Here is a 6,685-nt window from a genome sequence, read left to right on the forward strand (position 1 = left end):
CCCATCTGGCTCAGGATCTAGTCACCAGTGGTCGGATGCTGGGCAGGAAGATGGGATTTCGTACCGTAAACCCGTCCTGGCAAATCCACATTCAGTTCTGCTCTCGTCTGTTCTTACCTTACACTCGGGGCCGTAATATCAGAGCATCTACCAGTCCTGCACGAAGCAACCTGGCTAATTTGTCACAGGTTTGTTATCCCAGCCCCTTTCAAAAGGGAGAAGCATGTACATGGGGCTGTTCGCATGACTTGTAATGCACATGCATGTGCTTACGTTACGATATGCTTAGGAGAGAAAGGTCAAAGAAATGTGCCTTGCACATCCAGCAGTAGGTGGGGACTTCTGTAATACTCTTTGTTCCTGGAGGGAGATGGCAGGATCGTGCACAGTCTCAGACCAGCCCTGAGAAAGCTCTTTTTCCTGCACAGACAAACTTTGCTCTCAGTGTAAAGTTTCATAGTGCCAGGGGAGTGACATATTTGACCATGATCTTCGTCTAGAAGTTTTCGATAGCTTGTTGATATTTTAGATGATCCTTTAGATACCTGTGGCTCACACCCTGAAGTATCTTAAGATAAGGACTGAGACCTTGAACTTAATTTTATGGGAAACAAGTGTTGCTACTGAGATATGCATCCTTAAAGCAAACCATGTAGCGTTACTCTATAGAAGTCACAAAGGCTGCTTGCAGGGTCTGGTGCCTTGTATTGGAAATGTCTAGTTGTGTTTGTTTTTCTTTGTTACAACGTTACACTTCCAGAAGCCATGCATGAGGCTGGAGAGCTGAGGGAGGCTTTTTGCTCCTGGATTGTAGAAATACCACAAGAACACATTCTTGTGTTGTTGTTTCCCTATGGCAAAACAAAGAAAAAGCATAATACACACAAAGATTTCAGCTTGGTATCCAGATGTGTAGCTCCAGAATTGCCCAAAGTCTTTGAACACTTGAGACACTACAGCATCATGTTAATGGGCACCAAGTGCCTTGGGATATAAGAAACCTTTTCATTAGAATCAAAGCTAGCTGTAGCAATAAAAAAAATCCCTTAAATTTGTTGGACGAAATAACCTGTCTTAATAAAAATGAATATTCATATAACTACTGACAAACTGTCATCACAAGCATAGATGACGTTCGATAAACATATGCCTAAAACAAGATTCCTGCTCTCAGGAGCTCACAGCTAACTGCCGGATGTAACCCACTGAGTTATGGTGTAAACTCAGAAATAGCTTACCACCAATTGTTTAATCAAAGCTCAGGTTTACTCAAAATTTTGCAGTCAAAATCTTCTGTTTGATTACAAGGGTGACTCTTCATTGATCTAACTGGGGTTGCATGGGTGTAACCAGGAGCAGAATTTGGCCTGAAAGAAGTACAAGTTAGTAAGTGTCATTGTGGTGGATACAGTGGATACCCCAAGCCGATGTGCCCCAGTGTGCAACAGGAAACAGTCCAGACTTGCCTTACCACAGTCTATACACTGCTCATCCTGGTTCCCCTCCCACAGATGCAACCACACTAAAGAAACATTCAGGTCACAAATTCGTTCTTGGTTGGAGAATTTACCTACATAATAAAAAGGTTAACTTTCTTTTGTGGTGGTTGTTTCAGTTCCTCATTCTCTCCCCTGAGCATGGAAGAGACATGCCTCCTCCACTGGCCCACAGTTTATCCGAGAAGAAGCGATTCTGGTAGCCATCGCATTTTACAGGGACATAAAGTTTATAAATAAGGGATTTACAATGAGGCCCAGTGCTACAAGGAAGCATTTTATCAGGGAGCCTTGTAGTGAGGATTCAATTATTTTTCAATAAAGCATCAGGGGAATCCACAAACAGCTGTTTGCATCCCTCCACACATCAAGTCAAACTTCAAGGGGAACAATAGATGGGAAAACTGAAGCTCTCTCTGAAGCAGTAACAATGGGTTTCCTTACTCTGGGCTTTGTTTGATTTCCCAGTCTCAGTTTTGAACTCTCTCTGCATCAGAGAAAAGAGAGGGGGCTTCGGAGGGGGAAAGCAGGCAGAGGGGAGGGAGGGTCAGTGGGAGTTAAAGCCTTTTGCAGCCTTTTTCTCCCATTCATGTGGTAATTGGGTGTCAAGCAGAGATCAGTAAGATGGAGCCCGGCCTCTGTGCCCGGGTTAAACTGCACCAAAAAGAAAGCGGGAGCTGAACCGATGGAGCACTGAATGTCATTACAGCTCACAGGAAGCTGCCTGCCTCCCCCAGGAGGCACTTATGTTCCGGCTGGGGTGTTGGGCTGGGGGGAGTGCAGTGCTTTTTAATTCAAGGGATTGTTGAAAGCAGCTAAACAAAGCTTGAGGGCATTTAAACAATAACGCACCCCCGTCTCTACCTTCAATAGGGGGCTCTAAACAGGCGTTTAACCTTCAGAATAGCTGAAAGTGATACTCAAAGCTGAGAACACGGCTAGCCCTCTGCTGCTTAGCCCCTTGTTATTACCGAGCCAGAGGCCACTTGGATGGCTAGGAGCTCCTCCACAGAGGGACATGCTGCTAGCCTTGACTGTCTCCATCTATTCTGGTTATTGCTTGTAATAGTCTCTATCACACTGATTGGGATTGCACAGCCCTCTGCAATTAGTGCACCATATTATGTAAAGAGCAGATCCCTTCCCTACATGCGTGCCAAAGGCCCAGTGGAGTTTGCCTGACATTTTCAGGTCCTCAGAGGTTTGATGGAGGCTGAAAGAGTTCAGCAGCCTGCAGGATGAGCCCAGGGAAAGACTGAATCATGCTGATCAGAGAAGGCGACAATGGGAGCACAGGTCCCACATCATAGCTCTCTGGGGACAAAGAGGAACTGGAGGAGGCCCCTAGGAGATGCATGCAAAAGGCCCATGTCTGGACCACAAGGCAGCTCGAGTGTTTCTTCCTGATTTTGATGGAGCCTCCCATCCCTGGACGCCGCCAAACGAGCTCTGATTGAATTGAATCATCCCCGTGCTTTTCAGGGGCTTGATTGTGCACTATGCCAGTCAAAGGGAGTTTTTTCCCCGGACTTAAATGAGAACAGGTCATGCTCCAAATTAGATTGGAAGAGCAAATCTTTGGCCCGTTTCCCAGGGCGAATTGTGCCAGTTTTACAGCATTTAAAAACAACAGAAAAAGATCTCCCGCCTCCCCAGACCTCTTTTGTAGTTCCTACTCCCTCACACTGACCTCCAAATCCTGCAATTTATCATCAATCTGCTCAATATTGTTCCGTGGAGCACAGGCTACATACACCCAGCAAACTGCCTGCAATAGGCTAGTTTGCCCAGTGGCATTTCCTCTTTTGGTTAAAGGAATCATTTTCACTTCTCCAGGAGTGCCGTTACCCCCATGCCGTTCCTCTTAGAGCCTCACACACCTCTGAGATGCGTGCTCTTTCACAGACTTCAGGGTGCATGGGATTTTTGTGAAAGCCCATTGTTAAAATAGCAGTAGCACAACACAACAAGCTGTGGAGGTGTTCTCTGGCCCAGATTCTCTTATTTACATGGGAGCTACTCGGTGAACTAGGGTATTCACATTCCTAAGGTAGCTCTCAAGACTTCCCTATGTGCTTTTGAGACCCAAGGACACTGCCCATTATACAAGCATACATGGTACATTGCAAACATTCACAGCAATAGTACCATTCTGTGTGCTTCCTTTACACTTCCAAGACTTATTCCTGCCAAGTGCTAGTGTAATCATGTGATCCTATTACAGCACCTCAATAAATAGGCAGGGCCAAACTTTCTAAAGACTTCTGGGCTCTGTGTTTAAATGATCTTCTCTACAAAAGAGAGGGGCAGTGGGCTGGATTCTGAAAAAACCCCCAATTTAGCTCATCTCAAGCATTGGCATTTTAAAGAGGGGCACCCAGCACAGGTAACTTTTTTGGCTATTGTGTTCGCACAGGTGCCAAAATGGGAGCGAAGGTGTTCTGAAACCCTGGCCCTTTATAGGAACAGAGCTCTTCTGAAAATTCCTGCAAGGGAAGGAGCCACGTCTTTGGCTGACAGGCCTATTTTTAACAGAGACCTGCTGACTGCTTTCCTCTTGGCAGGCAGTTTGCCAGGTTGTTTCCCATTTATTAAATATTCCTGGCCTCCCCTATCCAGGAGTCCTCTGCTTTGCCAGCATTCCCATCCAAATGTCCCTATGCTCCCAGCTGCCGCAGTCTTCCTGCATATCCCAACCCATTGCACATGGGAAGCTGCGTGAGGCACAGGTGAGTGCTGCATAATCAGGGTGCGAGTTCTGGCTGGAGCATAAGAGGCATCTCCAGCCTTGTGTCTGTACTGACAGCACAAGCCTGTCCTCATTTCTCGTTGGTGCTAAATTTACTTCAAGCCACGTCCTCATCAATCTCCTGTCACCCCCAGCCATGGAGGAATCTTCCATGGATTTGTAACAGTACTGACAGCCCCTAACTGGTACAGGTGCTTTAGAGAGAGAGGCTGACTTCTGCTCCCACTGGGGGAGCAGCAGGTGTCCTTGAGTTAGTAGAGCAGAGGCTGATGCGAGTGGTGAGGAGGGAGAAACATGGAGCACAAGGGCAGGCAGCTCATCTCCACCGAGTGACACGCATGCTGTCCTCACTCCTGTGCTCTGGGGAATGCAGTAACCAGCCATGCTGCCATAAAGGTCCCTGAGGGAGTGTGCAGCCATCTGCAAAGGAGCCCTTTACATACGGCCCGGAGGCTGGAATTCCTCCCGATGTGGGCCCAAGCCTCTGATCTCTGCACCAGGGCACCAGCAGCTGCAAGTGTCATTACAGACACGCGGGAGTGTTAACATGGGTCGTGACCTTGTTTCTATCCCACTGCTCGTGCCAGCAGCATCATTCCTCTTTGGAGAAGGGATGTGGCTACTAAGGACCCTCTGCTCTTCAAGAAACCATGTGCACTAGTGAAAGAGCTAGAGTGCCTGAGCAACACTGGTCTCTTGAAGGGACATGAAGGCACTGCCTTCCCCTGACATGGTCAGGATCTGAACACCAAGCCAGCTGGTTTTATACACCCATTCAATCCGCCCTGTCACCTTGTATCCGCAGCAGCACAACATGCCTGCTTGAGGCAGGTGTGAGGGTGGCTAGGAGCTTTCTTCTGACGTGCCCCCAAGGCTGGGTGAAATCCCACCAGACAAGAGACCAGCATCTCCTGCCTTTGGCAAGCAGATGGGATGTTAGCTGTGCCCAGTACACCCCCCACTGGCAGCTGCAGGAGTTGCAGCTGTATTGACCGCAAGTCAAGCATTAGCAGAGGCCACGGTTGCAGGCAGGCAGGCAGGCGGATCCATCTCGCTTGTCCTCCTGCGGGGACACCGGCTTCTCTGGTACTCACAGCAGCAAGTGCAAGGCAAAGACAAACATGAGAAGCAGCAGGCCCCACCTGAAACCTACCTGCTTCTCTCTCCACTTCCGTGTGCAAAGTCCACAAAATGTTTTTAGGCTCAACTGCAGCCACAGAGCTGGCTGAATCCGGGTTGCTCATTATTGAACAGAGGAAGGACTCTCTCCACACAGCCTCCCAGGGGTCTTACGGCTTAAGACAGCCCAAATGGCATACATCCCAAAGGAACAGTTGCTAGCCCAGCTTACCAGTAGATCCACCAACATATAATCATTTCTTCCACTCCCTCCACACCTCTGCTCATGCCCTGCAATAGCTTCCCAAATCCTGAACCCTCACAGCTGCTCCATGGGCCTCCAAGTCACCTGTGCAGCAAGACTCGCTGTGGTCCTGTACCAAGAAGAAATGTCACTACCAATCCACAGCCCTATAATTGGCAACCAGGGGAATGGAAAGAAAATGTCTAATACCAGATTTCAGTTTCAGGCTGTTTGGTGAATACTCCTAAACAACAAAATATCTACAACATGGGAGACTGGAAAGTGATGGAAAAGCAAAATAGGATTGGAAGGATTTGATTATTCATAGAAAACAGATTTTCACCAGATTTTCACCAGAGCCATTATGATAGTCAGGACAAGTAGCACTGTGTATTATTCAGGCTGCCCAATACTTCCTGTTACAAGACGCCATTGTGGTTGCTTATAAACCTGCTAAGTTTTGACCATCCCTGCTGAAATGTTCAACACTACATATTTGCCTCAGGCTATTATTTTCATGTTAGCCAAAATAGTTCAGCTGTTCCCAAGAGCAAGGCAGAAAAGAATGCTTTGTACAGGCATACCTCGTTTTATTGTGCTTCGCTTTATTGCGCTTTGCAGATATTGCGTTTTTTACAAATTGAAGGTTTGTGGCAACTCTGCGTCAAGCAAGTCTATCGGCGCCATTTTTCCATCGGTGCCATTTTTCCAACAGCATTTGCTCACTTCATGTCTCTGTGTCACATTTTGGTAATTCTCGCAACATTTCAAACTTTTTCATTATTATTATGTTTGTTATGGTGATCTGTGATCTTTGATGTTACTATTGTAATTGTTTTGGGGCGGCACAAACCGCGCCCATGTAAGACGGCGAACTTAAACCGATAAATGTTGTGTGTGTTCTGACTGCTCCACCGACTGGCCGTTCCCCTATCTCTCTCCCTCTCCTCGGGCCTCCCTATTCCCTGAGACACAACAATATTGAAATTAGGCCAATTAATAACCCTACAATGGCCTCTAAGTGTTCAAGTGAAAGGAAGAGTCGCACGTCTCTCACTTTAAATCAAAAGCTAGAAA

The sequence above is a fragment of the Crocodylus porosus genome, unplaced genomic scaffold (assembly GCF_001723895.1).
Source record: "Crocodylus porosus isolate Cpor-Errol unplaced genomic scaffold, CroPor_comp1, whole genome shotgun sequence".
In the NCBI taxonomy this organism is placed as follows: Eukaryota; Metazoa; Chordata; order Crocodylia; family Crocodylidae; genus Crocodylus; species Crocodylus porosus.